At 40.5% G+C, this 16,803-nt stretch overlaps 12 non-coding genes across 12 annotated transcripts; all 12 read left to right on the top strand.

Moving 5' to 3' along the window:
* Nucleotides 1-8,195: 8,195 nt before the first annotated feature.
* trnag-ccc (transfer RNA glycine (anticodon CCC)) lies at nucleotides 8,196-8,266 on the top strand. Its single transcript has one exon. It is a non-coding gene; the product is annotated as a tRNA-Gly (tRNA).
* Nucleotides 8,267-8,513: 247 nt separating this feature from the next.
* Nucleotides 8,514-8,584, top strand: trnag-ccc (transfer RNA glycine (anticodon CCC)). The gene has a single exon. It is a non-coding gene; the product is annotated as a tRNA-Gly (tRNA).
* A 242-nt stretch (nucleotides 8,585-8,826) lies between these two features.
* On the top strand, nucleotides 8,827-8,897 carry trnag-ccc (transfer RNA glycine (anticodon CCC)). The gene has a single exon. It is a non-coding gene; the product is annotated as a tRNA-Gly (tRNA).
* Nucleotides 8,898-9,126: 229 nt separating this feature from the next.
* On the top strand, nucleotides 9,127-9,197 carry trnar-ccu (transfer RNA arginine (anticodon CCU)). The gene has a single exon. It is a non-coding gene; the product is annotated as a tRNA-Arg (tRNA).
* Nucleotides 9,198-9,761: 564 nt separating this feature from the next.
* Nucleotides 9,762-9,832, top strand: trnag-ccc (transfer RNA glycine (anticodon CCC)). Its single transcript has one exon. It is a non-coding gene; the product is annotated as a tRNA-Gly (tRNA).
* An 851-nt stretch (nucleotides 9,833-10,683) lies between these two features.
* trnag-ccc (transfer RNA glycine (anticodon CCC)) lies at nucleotides 10,684-10,754 on the top strand. The gene has a single exon. It is a non-coding gene; the product is annotated as a tRNA-Gly (tRNA).
* An 875-nt stretch (nucleotides 10,755-11,629) lies between these two features.
* On the top strand, nucleotides 11,630-11,700 carry trnag-ccc (transfer RNA glycine (anticodon CCC)). Its single transcript has one exon. It is a non-coding gene; the product is annotated as a tRNA-Gly (tRNA).
* A 227-nt stretch (nucleotides 11,701-11,927) lies between these two features.
* Nucleotides 11,928-11,998, top strand: trnag-ccc (transfer RNA glycine (anticodon CCC)). Its single transcript has one exon. It is a non-coding gene; the product is annotated as a tRNA-Gly (tRNA).
* A 2,467-nt stretch (nucleotides 11,999-14,465) lies between these two features.
* trnag-ccc (transfer RNA glycine (anticodon CCC)) lies at nucleotides 14,466-14,536 on the top strand. The gene has a single exon. It is a non-coding gene; the product is annotated as a tRNA-Gly (tRNA).
* Nucleotides 14,537-14,784: 248 nt separating this feature from the next.
* trnag-ccc (transfer RNA glycine (anticodon CCC)) lies at nucleotides 14,785-14,855 on the top strand. The gene has a single exon. It is a non-coding gene; the product is annotated as a tRNA-Gly (tRNA).
* Nucleotides 14,856-16,326: 1,471 nt separating this feature from the next.
* trnag-ccc (transfer RNA glycine (anticodon CCC)) lies at nucleotides 16,327-16,397 on the top strand. The gene has a single exon. It is a non-coding gene; the product is annotated as a tRNA-Gly (tRNA).
* A 244-nt stretch (nucleotides 16,398-16,641) lies between these two features.
* On the top strand, nucleotides 16,642-16,712 carry trnag-ccc (transfer RNA glycine (anticodon CCC)). The gene has a single exon. It is a non-coding gene; the product is annotated as a tRNA-Gly (tRNA).
* The last annotated feature ends 91 nt before the right edge of the window (nucleotides 16,713-16,803 follow it).

The following is a 16,803-nucleotide window of genomic DNA, read 5'->3' as shown; positions in this document are numbered from 1 at the left end:
GTCGACTCCTGGAAGGTGAAAAAGATAAGTGTTCGTATTCAATATGGACTAAAAAAACAGTCAAAATCCACTGGATGTCGTTGTTGACAGTTGATTAGCAAACTTCCACAACAACGTATTTGACTACACATGCAGTTTTCCAAACTTGACTCTTGAATCCTTTCATATCACTTAAGCACCAATAGTGTAGTGGTATCATACAAGAATCCCATTCTTGTGACCAGGGTTCGATTCCCGGTTGGTGCAGAAGTTTGGATTTACCACTGGATATGATGGGAAAAAAAAGAGTCAAAGTCCACTGGGTGCCTTTGCTGACTGTCGAGTCATGGATGGTGAAAAAGATAAGTGTTCGTATTCAATATGGACTAAAAAAACAGTCAAAATCCACTGGATGTCGTTGTTGACAGTTGATTAGCAAACTTCCTCAACAACGTATTTGACTACGCATGCAGTTTGTGAACTTGACTCATGAATCCTTTTATATCACTTAAGCGCCAAAAGTGTAGTGGTATCATACAAGATTCCCATTCTTGTGACCCGGGTTCGATTCCCGGTTGGCGCAGAAGTTTGAATTTACCACTGGATATGATGGGGGGAAAAAGAGAGTCAAAGTCCACTGGGTGCCTTAATAGTATTTAGGTTTTACTACTAATTAATATTTAAGACCAGTTCCAGTGCAATAGTTGAAATTCAGAAATGCAGGGTTTATTGGCTTGAGAGAGGGAGAGGGGAGGCCATTAGGCCCCGAAGGCCTGTCCACAGGCCTCCCCACCCCCTCTCTCCAATGAGGTGTTAACGGTACAGGTACAGACAAAGAAGAGAAGGTAAGAAGGCAGAACAATGCCAGTGGCTGAACTTAAAAACACCTCCACAGGAAATGAGGTCACATTGGATGATGTCACATACAGTGATAGTTTTAGCCAATAGCAATGGATAGGTAATTTCAAATCAGCAGTTTGGGGGAAGGGAAGTTCAGTACATCCTGATGCCATAAACAAAGGGAACTTTTATTTGGCATCGCACAGTCTAAAAGTGTTATTCAAACACGTATCAAACAATACATGGACATTGAAATGTTATGTGTCATTGGGGGCACTATTCAGATTCTTTCAGTCCCCCTTTTGAAGTTAAAATACTTCACAAACATATCAAAACAGTAATCCACATAACACTCTGGAAATATATAGAGAAATAGCACTCTGGAGATTGGTTCCATCAAAAAGTTATCATAAGCAGCATGATATGAAGACAATTGAAATGGACTGTAAGAATTTTGTCATGACAGGATTGCAAACGAGTTGACTCATGTGACGCATGTCATTCAGTTCTTCATGTAAAGCAATGTGAAACGCGTTGTGTGTGCAGACGAGTGTAAAAAGAAAAAAAACGTAGTACTCTTCTTCTTCATCATCAGGCTCCATCTTCTTCATATCATGTGGCCTTAGAGGCCAAGGCAGTGGAGCAGGTCAATGGCTTGAACGTTACCGGGAAAAGAGATAGCATCATACACTCAAGTATCTTATTCTGCACACATCAATGTTCACAACAAGCATCTGTGTCACCCAGGAAGATCTCATAGAACATGGAAGAATCAAAACAAGAATAAAATAAAATGAAATGGCAAAAATGTGTCAGCGTGGGGACTGTCTCCCCCTTTCCATCAACTTCAAAGACACATAAATACAACACAGAGAAAGTTCCAATTTGAAATGGTTGCCTTGAAATGAACAAAAGAAAATCAACAGGTCAGTCTGCCACTGAAGGTGTGAAAAGGTGGTCTCTCAGCATAGGGGAGGGGACCTCCCCCTTTTGGCACCTTGAAATCAAAACAAGAAAACAAACTAGTCCATTCAAAACATTTGCCTTGTAAACTCTTGAATTTCAATATTAACTCATAAATCTGCTTTTGTGTGAATTCTTCATTTCAAACTCATATTTAGTCAACTTATCTTCACACAGTCTGAAACAGGCACAAAGAAGGGCAGGCAACAGGCCTCACACAAGTTAATTCATAGGTACAGTCAATCACCACCCATCCTCCATTGAAAGTAAACACTCACGGATCCTCTCCCCCTTTGCAATCTGTGGAGCATTCCAGCTGTAGCAGATTGGAGAAATCAGAGGAAAACAAATAAACAAAAATTAAAAATGCCAAGGGAGAAAACAATGACTGCCGAGATGTGCCACACTTATTTACCCAATGTGTCTCAAGCAAAAGACCGTCTTGTCCTCTCCAGATGTTTGGCTGGGGAACGCCTTCATACATGAACATCACAAACCTTACTATAGTATTGCTTGGAACACAACTTCTGCTTTCCTCTCAGAAGTTCAAAACACCACTGGAATTCCCATCAGTAGATAACCCTCAAGCCAATACAGAAAATAAGTTTAGATTGTTCAAAGCACATCTTTTGCATAATCAACGCCAGCCGCTTGTCACGCTTGAAGACAGCATGGTCACACAGTGAATGGGGAGCTTCACTCCTAGCCATGGCATATAACGGCTTCTAAAACAAAAGAACAGGAAGAAACTCGCTACGGCAAAGCGGTATCTTGGATTAAAACCTGAAGGTGGGGGCATGACTGTACACTAGAGTTAAGGTTAGGTGGCTTAAAGAAAACAAATGAATCTCTGGCAGACTGACAAAATAAAACAAAAGCTTATGGAAGTGTAATTACCAAAATTGTCATCCAATCTAAACAAAACAAATCCTGGGAAATTTTTATACAGCAAAACAAACAAATCACTCATTTGAGTATATAGACAAGATGTTAAACTTAGCAAGTTTTGGTTTCTCAACAGGCCACCATGCTTTTCTTCTCACAACTGCTGTGGGCCAGCTCATTTCCATAACACCAGGCCTGCTTCAGAAGACACAAAACGATTAATGGGAAAAAACAACCATCTTGAATATATGATCAAAGAGGACCCACTTAAAATCAGGAAACTGTAAATAAAGCAAAACTGTATCAACTCACATTCTTGTCAAACCAACACAACAAATGGGTGAACAGGGTGAAATGAAATCATGACCAAATCAAACAAAGAAAAGGGTAAAAAAATAAAATGTCATGACAGAAATTCATACATCTATCCAAATTCAATTTGTGGTTGGGAATATCCTTGTTTCTGTTAAGTTTCTTTGTCTTAAGGTCAGCACTCTGATTTTAGCTTTCTTTAACTTTTAAGAAGACATACAGTACACTCACACCTATCGGGGAGGGGGTCACAGGATCGTTAAGCTTGGGGGAAGTGTGGGGGGTTTCAACAGTTACAACATACAAACACACTGGCCAGCACACACACACACAATAAAGGGCCCCAAACAAAGAGACAAAATGGAGGGGAAAGTTCAAGACCTTGTTGGTTAATCTGAGACATTGACTGCTCAAAATAAATCAAAATGGGTATTTAGTAACTAGGCACCCCTGCCTCTTTTACTACAGTTGGCCAGCTAATTCTGATTGACTCTGAGCAGTTGCCACTGATGGACACATTGATTAAATTTCTTTAAAATCAGGACATGGGGGTGGGGGTTAGTTGGAAGAACAAAGAAAGACAAAGAGACAGCCATGGCAAACACAGACAAAGACAAGACACATGCATCTGATTCCACTGCGGCACTGAATTCTGAATTTAGGAGCTTCATATAGACCTACACACCTTCAGTTGACAAGTACTCAAATAAGCTATGCCAAAGCTGTACAGTTTCTTTTGCTATTGCCAGATGAATTCAGTCATCAAACTAGTCTCCCAACAGTTCCTGGCGCCAGGATATTTTACGTAGGGCCAATTCTCATGATCCAAGAGTAAAGCTCTTTGTCAGGGAACTGCCTACAGCTTTCGTCAAAGGTGCCGTGTCGTAAGAACAGGTAGAGATTAAGAAAAGAGAGATTTTAAGACAGAAAAGAAAGAAACTCTACCTTTCCACCACACCCCTACTAGGTCGAGTCCGTGGATCTATTAAGCTATTCCTAATAGTCACACACCTTAAAGAAAATTAAAATTTATGTAATATCTATAAAGATCAATTTTCAATGAAACAGAACTCTGACCCCGTCATCTACAATATTACAAGTAATAAGGAGCGACCCAAAAATCTTCGTCAAGATCAAGGCGTTGGGAAACCAGCTTCAGGACCTTAATCACATGACAACAGCAAACAACCACTTAAATACACTCACTTAGGATAAATGTTTCTGTCAACCAAAGGTATGAAGATGGTCTTACCACAAGCTCTGGACTCCAAATTAAATCCAATAAAATCCAAATTCTTTGTCACGGTCCGAACCTCCATCTGATAGTATCTAGGTTTTACTACTAATTAATATTTAAGACCAGTTCCAGTGCAATAGTTGAAATTCAGAAATGCAGGGTTTATTTGCTTGAGAGAGGGAGAGGGGAGGCCAATAGGCCCCGAAGGCCTGTCCACAGGCCTCCCCACCCCCTCTCTCCAATGAGGTGTTAACGGTACAGGTACAGACAAAGAAGAGAAGGTAAGAAGGTCAGAACAATGCCAGTGGCTGAACTTAAAAACACCTCCACAGGAAATGAGGTCACATTGGATGATGTCACATACAGTGATAGTTTTAGCCAATAGCAATGGATAGGTAATTTCAAATCAGCAGTTTGGGGGAAGGGAAGTTCAGTACATCCTGATGCCATAAACAAAGGGAACTTTTATTTGGCATCGCACAGTCTAAAAGTGTTATTCAAACACGTATCAAACAATACATGGACATTGAAATGTTATGTGTCATTGGGGGCACTATTCAGATTCTTTCAGCCTTTAATGACTGTCGAGTTATGGATGGTGAAAAAGATAAGTGTTCGTATTCAATATGGACTAAAAAAAACGTTGTTGACAGTTGATTAGCAAACTTCCACAACGACGTATTTGACTACGCATGCAGTTTGTGAAGTTGACTCTTGAATCCCTTATCACTTAAGCGCCAACAGTGTAGTGGTATCATACAAGATTCCCAATCTTGTGACCCGGGTTCGATTCCCGGTTGGCGCAGAAGTTTGAATTTACCACTGGATATGATGGGAGAAAAACAGAGAGTCAAAGTCCACTGAGTGCCTTTGCTGACTGTCGACTCCTGGATGGTACAAAAGATAAGAGTTCCTATTCAATATGGACCAAAAAAAAGTCAAAATCCACTGGATGTCGTTGTTGACAGTTGATTAGCAAACTTCCACAACAACGTATTTGACTACACATGCAGTTTGTGAACTTGACTCTTGAATCCTTTCATATCAATTAAGCGCCAATAGTGTAGTGGTATCATACAAGATTCCCATTCTTGTGACCCGGGTAAGATTCCCGGTTGGCGCAGAAGTTTGAATTTACCACTGGATATGATGGGGGCAAAAAAGAGAGTCAAAGTCCACTGGGTGCCTTTGCTGACTGTCGAGTTATGGATGGTGAAAAAGATAAGAGTTCGTATTCAATATGGACCAAAAAAGAGTCAAAATCCACTGGATGACGTTGTTGACAGTTGATTAGCAAACTTACTCAACAACGTATTTGACTACGCATGCAGTTTGTGAACTTGACTCATGAATCCTTTTATATCACTTAAGCGCCAATAGTGTAGTGGTATCATACAAGATTCCCATTCTTGTGACCAGGGTTCGATTCCCGGTTGGTGCAGAAGTTTGGATTTACCACTGGATATGATGGAAAAAAAGAGTCAAAGTCCACTGGGTGCCTTTGCTGACTGTCAACTCCTGGATGGTACAAAAGATAAGAGTTCGTATTCAATATGGACCAAAAAAGAGTCAAAATCCACTGGATGACGTTGTTGACAGTTGATTAGCAAACTTACTCAACAACGTATTTGACTACGCATGCAGTTTGTGAACTTGACTCATGAATCCTTTTATATCACTTAACACTAGAACTACCAGGATTTTTCTGCCTACCTAGAAGTACCAGAGAGGGGTCATTTGACCCGGTGGCTTTTACCTAATACACTAATCACTCATTTTGTTATGGTAATGAGGCTGTTAGGGGCCGTGTGTGGGGTGAGGGGTGAGGGGTCACACCTTACAGTGCTAACAGCCAAGACAAACAGGGACAGACAGCTTCTTCCCAAGGGCTGTCAGCCTCCAAAATCACCACAGGTAAATAGCAACTTGCATGAAGATATCAGCAGCAAAGACAGATAGCAAAGTTTGGCGGAGAGTGTGTTACAGTTTTTCTCCATTGGTTTGGCTCATTTCTAGAAACTGAGATGTCATTCTCAAAACATGGACAAATCCCAAAACTAATTTGCAGTTCCTCACAACAGAATGGCATTTATCATTGATTTCATCAAATTTCAAATGCTTTTGTACATGTCTCAATCATTTAGTACATCCTTGCAAATTGCTATGTACAAGTATCCTATGTTAACACAATCAGCTTACATTTAGTAGAATTTTCAAATGAATGTACCTTGCTGATCTATCCCAATTGGTTGATTCTCAGTGTAATGATTGTCCTGAAAACATGTCAGCACATTTTCTTCATATAAGTCATCAATGAACGTGTGAATGTCCCATGTGATCATGACGAATCATATGACTGCAACCAGATAATGGTTGAATTACAGTTTTTCTCGATTGGTTTGGCTCATTTCTTGAAACTGAGATGACATTCCTATAACCATTGGGTCATTTGGCCAAACATTCTTACACTTCTGCACAACAGTTCAGATAACTAGCAAAATGTCATATACCTCCCAAAACACCTCATTCTTGCATCAGCACTAAACCGTCTCACATATAAATAGTCAGTACCATCAAAATGGCATAGATGCTTCTCAATTGCTTTGGCTCATTTGCATTCATTTAGTCCTTCTGTCAAAATAAACTGGATGGTTCAGCATAACTACATGGATCCTCATCACTCACTCATATCACCCCAAAAACAGTTTACCCATGTGTCAAAACTAAATTTCTTCCCCACATATATCATCAGTACCCCCAAAATACATTGTCCCTTTGCCATTGTGTAAGCACTGCCAGTCAAAATGGTTAGGTGTTTTATCTACGTTCAGCTAACAAATTTCGACTATGTATAAAAATGAAAAAGTGAGTGAAACCATTGAAGTTTGACAACACCGATAATTTACCAAGGACATTTATCAGTAACTTTCTTTACTGTAAATTCATATACAGAAAGTAATGCCCATATATCACAAGTTTCTCATGGGTTTGGCTCATTTCTCAAAACAGAGATAACATTCTCAAAATAACATGGACAAATGCCAAAACAACTAGCAATTGTTCAAAACAGAATGTTGTTTGAAAAAGTGTCATGAAATTGGCCAAATAACAGAGGAAACTGTAGTATACACGGTTGTAAAATTATTTTCTACTAACTAGTAAAGTTACAATACCATCTGACCTGTTGAACACTGTCATGAATTTACTATGTAATGAAATTCTTAAAATATGATGTCCTTGACTGTTTTGGGAATTGCTTTAATCACTTCGCATCTGATGACTTACACAATGAATAATGCTGACGTGTTTTGGAGAGGGCAACCATTAGACTGAGAATTGTCTAATTCGTTAAGATAAGCAAGGTCAATTTATTTGGAAAATGTGCTAAATGTATGCTGAATGTGTCAACTGAAGGTTATTTGTACATATCCATCTGCAGAGATGTACTAAACATTTGAGACATGTACAAAGCATTTGATATCTGATGAAAGCAATGAAAAATGCCATTCTGTTTTGGGAAATTGCAAGTTGGTTTGGGGATTTGTCCGTGTGTTGTTTTGAGAATGTCATCTCAGTTTCGGAAATTAGCCAAACCAATCGAGAAAAACTGTAACGTGTGAATCTCCCATGCCATGTGACCATAACGACTCATGTGAATGTAACCTGGCAATTGTTAGATGGATAAATACCAGTGCATGTGGACTACTGCTTCACTTCCCTCAAGAATTTTGTGGTGAAAGAAGCTCCTCTCGATGGAACGAAGATGCAGAGATACAGCACTCAACAGGCATTGGAAATGATCCACACGCACACACACACACACACACTCTGTGTCTCAAGTGACAGCTGTGAGCTGCTAACAGCCACATTTCCACAACAAAAGGAGTGTCCGCAGGGGGTCCAAAGGGTCAAATGACCCTCTTGTGGGGCTTTTAGGTAAAAAGGTCAATTGACCCCTCCGTGGTAGTTCTAGTGTTAAGCGCCAATAGTGTAGTGGTATCATACAAGATTCCCATTCTTGTGACCCGGGTTCGATTCCCGGTTGGCGCAGAAGTTTGAATTTACCACTGGATATGATGGGGGGAAAAAAGAGAGTCAAAGTCCACTGGGTGCCTTTGCTGACTGTCGACTCCTGGATGGTACAAAAGATAAGAGTTCGTATTCAATATGGACCAAAAAAGAGTCAAAATCCACTGGATGACATTGTTGACAGTTGATTAGCAAACTTCCTCAACAACGTATTTGACTACGCATGCAGTTTGTGAACTTGACTCATGAATCCTTTCATATCACTTGAGTGCCAATAGTGTAGTGGTATCATACAAGATTCCCATTCTTGTGACCCGGGTTCGATTCCCGGTTGGCGCAGAAGTTAGGATTCACCACTGAATATGATGAAAAAAGGAGAGTCAAAGTCCACTGGCTGGCTTTGTTGTCAGTCGTCATGGACGGTGAAAAAGATAAGAGTTCGTATTCAATATGGACTAAAAAAACAGTCAAAATCCACTGAATGTCATTGTTGACAGTTGATTAGCAAACTTCTTCAACAACGTATCTGACTACGCATGCAGTTTGTGAACTTGACTCATGAATCCTTTCATATCACTTAAGCGCCAATAGTGTAGTGGTATCATACAAGATTCCCATTCTTGTGACCCGGGTTCGATTCCCGGTTGGCGCAGAAGTTTGGATTTACCACTGGATATGATGGGGGGGAAAAAAGAGAGTCAAAGTCCACTGGGTGCCTTTGCTGACTGTCGAGTTATGGATGGTGAAAAAGATAAGTGTTTGTATTCAGTATGGACTTAAAAAAACGTTGTTGACAGTTGATTAGCAAACTTCCACATCAACGTATTTGACTACGCATGCAGTTTGTGAACTTGACTCTTGAATCCTTTCATATCACTTAAGCGCCAATAGTGTAGTGGTATCATACAAGATTCCTATTCTTGTGACCCGGGTTCGATTCCCGGTTGGTGCAGAAGTTTTGGATTTACCACTGGATATGATGGGGAAAAAAAAGAGAGTCAAAGTCCACTGGGTGCCTTTGCTGACTGTCGACTCCTGGATGGTACAAAAGATAAGAGTTCGTATTCAATATGGACCAAAAAAGAGTCAAAATCCACTGGATGACATTGTTGACAGTTGATTAGCAAACTTACTCAACAACGTATTTGACTACGCATGCAGTTTGTGAACTTGACTCGTGAATCCTTTCATATCAGTTAAGCGCCAATAGTATATTGGTATCATACAAGATTCCCATTCTTGTGACCCGGGTTCGATTCCCGTTTGGCGCAGAAGTTAGGATTTACCACTGGATATGATGAAAAAAAAGAGAGTCAAAGTCCACTGGGTGTCTTTGCTGACTGTCGAGTCTTGGATGGTGAAAAAGATAAGAGTTCATATTCAATATGGACTAAAAAAACAGTCAAAATCCACTGAATGTCATTGATGACAGTTGATTAGCAAACTTCTTCAACAACGTATCTGACTACGCATGCAGTTTGTGAACTTGACTCATGAATCCTTTCATATCACTTAAGCGCCAATAGTGTAGTGGTATCATACAAGATTCCCATTCTTGTGACCCGGGTTCGATTCCCGGTTGGCGCAGAAGTTAGAATTTACCACTGAATATGATGAAAAAAAGAGAGTCAAAGTCCACTGGGTGGCTTTGTTGTCAGTCGTCATGGACGGTGAAAAAGATAAGAGTTCGTATTCAATATTGACTAAAAAAAACAGTCAAAATCCACTGAATGTCATTGTTGACAGTTGATTAGCAAACTTCTTCAACAACGTATCTGACTACGCATGTAGTTTGTGAACTTGACTCATGAATCCATTCATATCACTTAAGCACCAATAGTGTAGTGGTATCATACAAGATTCCCATTCTTGTGACTCGGGTTCGATTCCCGGTTGCCGCAGAAGTTTGGATTTACCACTGGATATGATGGGGAAAAAAAGAGTCAAAGTCCACTGGGTGCCTTTGCTCACTGTCGAGTCATGGATGGTGAAAAAGATAAGAGTTCGTATTCAATATGGACTAAAAAAACGTTGTTGACAGTTGATTAGCAAACTTCCCCAACAAGGTATTTGACTACGCATGCAGTTTGTGAACTTTACTCATGAATCCTTTCATATCACTTAAGCGCCAATAGTGTAGTGGTATCATACAAGATTCCCATTCTTGTGACCAGGGTTCGATTCCCGGTTGGTGCAGAAGTTTGGATTTACCACTGGATATGATGAAAAAAAGAGAGTCAAAGTCCACTGGGTGCCTTTGCTGACTGTCGACTCCTGGATGGTACAAAAGATAAGAGTTCGTATTCAATATGGACCAAAAAAGAGTCAAAATCCACTGGGTAACATTGTTGACAGTTGATTAGCTAACTTCCTCAACAACGTATTTGACTACGCATGCAATTTGTGAACTTGACTCATGAATCCTTTCATACATTTAAGCGCTAATAGTGTAGTGGTATCATACAAGATTCCCATTCTTGTGACCCGGGTTCGATTCCCGGTTGGCGCAGAAGTTTGGATTTACCACTGGATATGATGGAAAAAAAAGAGTCAAAGTCCACTGGGTGTCTTTGCTGACTGTCGAGTCTTGGATGGTGAAAAAGAAAAGTGTTCGTATTCAATATGGACTAAAAAAACAGTCAAAATCCACTGGATGTCGTTGTTGACAGTTGATTAGCAAACTTCCTCAACAACGTATTTGACTACGCATGCAGTTTGTGAACTTGACTCATGAATCCTTTCATATCACTTAAGCGCCAATAGTGTAGTGGTATCATACAAGATTCCCATTCTTGTGACTCGGGTTCGATTCCCGGTTGGCGCAGAAGTTTGGATTTACCACTGGATATGATGGAAAAAAAAGAGAGTCAAAGTCCACTGGGTGCCTTTGCTGACTGTCGACTCCTGGACGGTGAAAAAGATAAGAGTTCGTATTCAATATGGACTAAAAAACAGTCAAAATCCACTGGATGTCATTGTTGACAGTTGATTAGCAAACTTACTCAACAACGTATTTGACTACGCATGCAGTTTGTGAACTTGACTCTTTAATCCTTTCATACATATAAGCGCCAATAGTGTAGTGGTATCATACAAGATTCCCATTCTTGTGACTCGGGTTCGATTCCCGGTTGGCGCAGAAGTTTGGATTTACCACTGGATATGATGGAAAAAAAAGAGAGTCAAAGTCCACTGGGTGCCTTTGCTGACTGTCGACTCCTGGATGGTACAAAAGATAAGAGTTCGTATTCAATATGGACCAAAAAAGAGTCAAAATCCACTGGATGACATTGTTGACAGTTGATTAGCAAACTTCCTCAACAACGTATTTGACTAAGCATGCAGTTTGTGAACTTGATTCATGAATCCTTTCATATCACTTGAGCGCCAATAGTGTAGTGGTATCATACAAGATTCCCATTCTTGTGACCCGGGTTCGATTCCCGGTTGGCGCAGAAGTTTGGATTTACCACTGGATATGATGGGGGGAAAAAAGAGAGTCAAAGTCCACTGGTTGCCTTTGCTGACTGTCGAGTTATGGACGGTGAAAAAGAAAAGAGTTCGTATTCAATATGGACTAAAAAAACGTTGTTGACAGTTGATTAGCAAACTTCCACAACAACGTATTTGACTACGCATGCAGTTTGTGAACTTGACTCATGAATCCTTTCATATCACTTAAGCGCCAATAGTGTAGTGGTATCATACAAGATTCCCATTCTTGTGACCTGGGTTCGATTCCCGGTTGGCGCAGAAGTTTGATTTTACCACTGAATATGATGAAAAAAAGAGAGTCAAAGTCCACTGGGTGCCTTTGCTGACTGTCGACTCCTGGATGGTACAAAAGATAAGAGTTCGTATTCAATATGGACCAAAAAAGAGTCAAAATCCACTGGTTGACAGTTGATTAGCAAACTTACTCAACAACGTATTTGACTACGCATGCAGTTTGTGAAGTTGACTCTCGAATCCTTTCATATCACTTAAGCGCCAAAAGTGTAGTGGTATCATACAAGATTCCCATTCTTGTGACCCGGGTTCGATTCCCGGTTGGCGCAGAAGTTTGAATTTACCACTGGATATGATGGGGGAAAAAAAGAGAGTCAAAGTCCACTGGGTGCCTTTGCTGACTGTCGAGTTATGGATGGTGAAAAAGATAAGAGTTCGTATTCAATATGGACCAAAAAAGAGTCAAAATCCACTGGATGTCGTTGTTGACAGTTGATTAGCAAACTTACTCAACAACGTATTTGACTACGCATGCAGTTTGTGAAGTTGACTCTCGAATCCTTTCATATCACTTAAGCGCCAAAAGTGTAGTGGTATCATACAAGATTCCCATTCTTGTGACCAGGGTTCGATTCCCGGTTGGTGCAGAAGTTTGGATTTACCACTGGATATGATGGGGGAAAAAAGAGTCAAAGTCCACTGGGTGCCTTTGCTGACTGTCGAGTCATGGATGGTGAAAAAGATAAGTGTTTGATTCAATATGGACTAAAAAAACAGTTGTTGACAGTTGATTAGCAAACTTCCACAACAACGTATTTGACTACACATGCAGTTTGTGAACTTGACTCTTGAACCCTTTCATATCACTTAAGGGCCAATGGTGTAGTGCATGCTTGTCCAAACTAAGGCCCGCGGGCCAACTCCGGCCCGCGAGCCCGTTTTTATTGGCCCGCGGCAGATTTTTAAAATGTGATTGAACATGGCCCGCACATTACATTTGACCTACATTGTAACTCTGTTGCAATTCTGAGTTTGAACACCAAGTGGCGCCACCCGCTAAAACTTCTCAACTTCCACCTGGCTAGTTGTTTCTTGTTTGTTACGGTAGTAGTCCTATCAGAGAAACAAGGGGAAAATGATGGTTGCTAATAAGTTGCTGCATCCAAAGGAAATATTTTGGCCTGACCACAAATGAGCAATGCCTTATAACAAACACAGATGAACTAGTTTGCAAAATCCTATGCATGGGAACCCAGACCTGTTCACGCTGAGTTCAGGATGACAGGCTGGGAACTAAAGCATGATGCTAAGATATTTTTCAAGTTTCAATTGGGGCCGGGGTAGTTTGGGTACCTTGTTAAAATAAGATGTAATCGGCGGTTTGGTAGTAATGATATTATGGCATTGTTATGTTAGCGCCGTCCGTCACCAAATAATAGGAGACAGTTACGGCAACAGCTGCTTATAAACACTCCAAACTTAATTAGCGGTTAGCGTTAGCGATTGCTTAGCACTTTTATTTGTAACTTTAACCCACAGTTGGAATAGTATCATGCTGTACTGTAAGCACATTTCGCACAAGTGACATTATTTTTTGATTGCTTTGTGAATCCATCCTGTAAAATTGCCTCTTTGGCTGTAGCAAGTTAGCTAAACATGCTAGGTTACGACAGAACTAGCTCATTTAAACTGAGGGAGGCAGGCACAGAGTGTTTTCATCCCTGCCTGCGTGCGTCTGAGAGAGGCACTTGATCTGATTGGATCAGCGCGAGTTTCACATTAACCCATGAAGTGACGGGGAACAGCAAGTAGTGGCTATAATGAGAATTATAATACAAATAAAACAGCATATAAACATGCATTGATTGATTGTAGGCAATAATAAAATATCAATTTAATAATAATTAATAACAATTAATAATAAGCTTAATTGTTAACCGTGTACATGTGGATAATTCATACACTGACACAATAATATTGATGCAATTTTTGTTACCTTTTCTTACATTGCCTCTTGAAAATATTGGAAATAGCCTAAATCATGGGCTACCAGACAGCTTTTGTCTCCCTTGTGTATTTGGTACCTTGTCATCACACAATAGGCTATGTCACCGCTAAAGTGCGGCCCGGCCCCTTGTTCATTTTCCTGTATTCGGCCCTCACTAAAAAAAGTTTGGACACCCCTGGTGTAGTGGTATCATACAAGATTCCCATTCTTGTGACTCGGGTTCGATTCCCGGTTGGCGCAGAAGTTTGGATTTACCACTGGATATGATGGAAAAAAAGAGTCAAAGTCCACTGGGTGCCTTTGCTGACTGTCGAGTCATGGATGGTGAAAAAGATAAGTGTTCGTATTCAATATGGACTAAAAAAACAGTCAAAATCCACTGGATGTCGTTGTTGACAGTTGATTAGCAAACTTCCGCAACAACGTATTTGACTACGCATGCAGTTTGTGAACTTGACTCATGAATCCTTTCATATCACTTAAGCGCCAATAGTGTAGTGGTATCATACAAGATTCCCATTCTTGTGACCCGGGTTCGATTCCCGGTTGGCGCAGAAGTTTGGATTTACCACTGGATATGATGGGAGAAAAAAAGAGAGTCAAAGTCCACTGGGTGCCTTTGCTGACTGTCGACTCCTGGATGGTACAAAAGATAAGAGTTCGTATTCAATATGGACTAAAAAAACAGTCAAAATCCACTGGATGTCGTTGTTGACAGTTGATTAGCAAACTTCCACAACAACGTATTTGACTACGCATGCAGTTTGTGAACTTGACTCTTTAATCCTTTCTTATCACTTAAGCGCCAATAGTGTAGTGGTATCATACAAGATTCCCATTCTTGTGACCCGGGTTCGATTCCCGGTTGGCGCAGAAGTTAGAATTTACCACTGGATATGATGGGGGGAAAAAAAGAGAGTCAAAGTCCACTGGGTGCCTTTGCTGACTGTCGACTCCTGGATGGTACAAAAGGTAAGAGTTCGTATTCAATATGGACCAAATAAGAGTCAAAATCCACTGGTTGACATTGTTGACAGTTGATTAGCAAACTTACTCAACAACGTATTTGACTGCGCATGCAGTTTGTGAACTTGACTCATGAATCCTTTCATATCACTTAAGCGCCAATAGTGTAGTGGTATCATACAAGATTCCCATTCTTGTGACCAGGGTTCGATTCCCGGTTGGTGCAGAAGTTTGGATTTACCACTGGATATGATGGGAAAAAAAAGAGTCAAAGTCCACTGGGTGCCTTTGCTGACTGTCGAGTTATGGATGGTGAAAAAGATAAGTGTTCGTATTCAATATGGACTAAAAAAAACGTTGTTGACAATTGATTAGCAAAATTCCCCAACAACGTATTTGACTGCGCAAGCAGTTTGTGAACTTGACTCATGAATCCTTTCATATCACTTAAGCGCCAATAGTGTAGTGGTATCATACAAGATTCCCATTCTTGTGACTCGGGTTCGATTCCCGGTTGGCGCAGAAGTTTGGATTTACCACTGAATTTGATAAAAAAAAGAGAGTCAAAGTCCACTGGGTGCCTTTGCTGACTGTCGACTCCTGGATGGTACAAAAGATAAGAGGTCGTATTTAATATGGACCAAAAAAGAGGCAAAATCCACTGGTTGACATTGTTGACAGTTGATTAGCAAACTTACTCAACAACGTATTTGACTACGCATGCAGTTTGTGAACTTGACTCGTGAATCCTTTCATATCAGTTAAGCGCCAATAGTATATTGGTATCATACAAGATTCCCATTCTTGTGACCCGGGTTCGATTCCCGTTTGGCGCAGAAGTTAGGATTTACCACTGGATATGATGGGAAAAAAAGAGTCAAAGTCCACTGGGTGCCTTTGCTGACTGTCGAGTCATGGATGGTGAAAAAGATAAGTGTTCGTATTCAATATGGACTAAAAAAACAGTCAAAATCCACTGGATGTCGTTGTTGACAGTTGATTAGCAAACTTCCTCAACAATGTATTTGACCACGCATGCAGTTTGTGAACTTTACTCATGAATCCTTTCATATCACTTAAGCGCCAATAGTGTAGTGGTATCATACAAGATTCCCATTCTTGTGAAACGGGTTCAATTCCCGGTTGGCGCAGAAGTTTGGATTTACCACTGGATATGATGGGGGGAAAAAAGAGAGTCAAAGTCCACTGGTTGCCTTTGCTGACTGTCGAGTTATGGACGGTGAAAAAGAAAAGAGTTCGTATTCAATATGGACTAAAAAAACATTGTTGACAGTTGATTAGCAAACTTCCTCAACAATGTATTTGACCACGCATGCAGTTTGTGAATTTGACTCATGAATCCTTTCATATCACTTGAGTGCCAATAGTGTAGTGGTATCATACAAGATTCCCATTCTTGTGACCCGGGTTCGATTCCCGGTTGGCGCAGAAGTTTGAATTTACCACTGGATATGATGGGAGAAAAAGAGAGTCAAAGTCCACTGGGTGCCTTTGCTGACTGTCGACTCCTGGATGGTACAAAAGATAAGAGTTCGTATTCAATATGGACCAAAAAAGAGTCAAAATCCACTGGATGACATTGTTGACAGTTGATTAGCAAACTTCCTCAACAACGTATTTGACTAAGCATGCAGTTTGTGAACTTGATTCATGAATCCTTTCATACATATAAGCGCCAATAGTGTAGTGGTATCATACAAGATTCCCATTCTTGTGACCCGGGTTCGATTCCCGGTTGGCGCAGAAGTTTGGATTTACCACTGGATATGATGGGGGGAAAAAAGAGAGTCAAAGTCCACTGGTTGCCTTTGCTGACTGTCGAGTTATGGACGGT

The sequence above is a fragment of the Engraulis encrasicolus genome, chromosome 5, assembly GCF_034702125.1.
Source record: "Engraulis encrasicolus isolate BLACKSEA-1 chromosome 5, IST_EnEncr_1.0, whole genome shotgun sequence".
NCBI lineage: Eukaryota > Metazoa > Chordata > Actinopteri > Clupeiformes > Engraulidae > Engraulis > Engraulis encrasicolus.
This window is presented reverse-complemented; position numbering and strand designations above follow the sequence as displayed.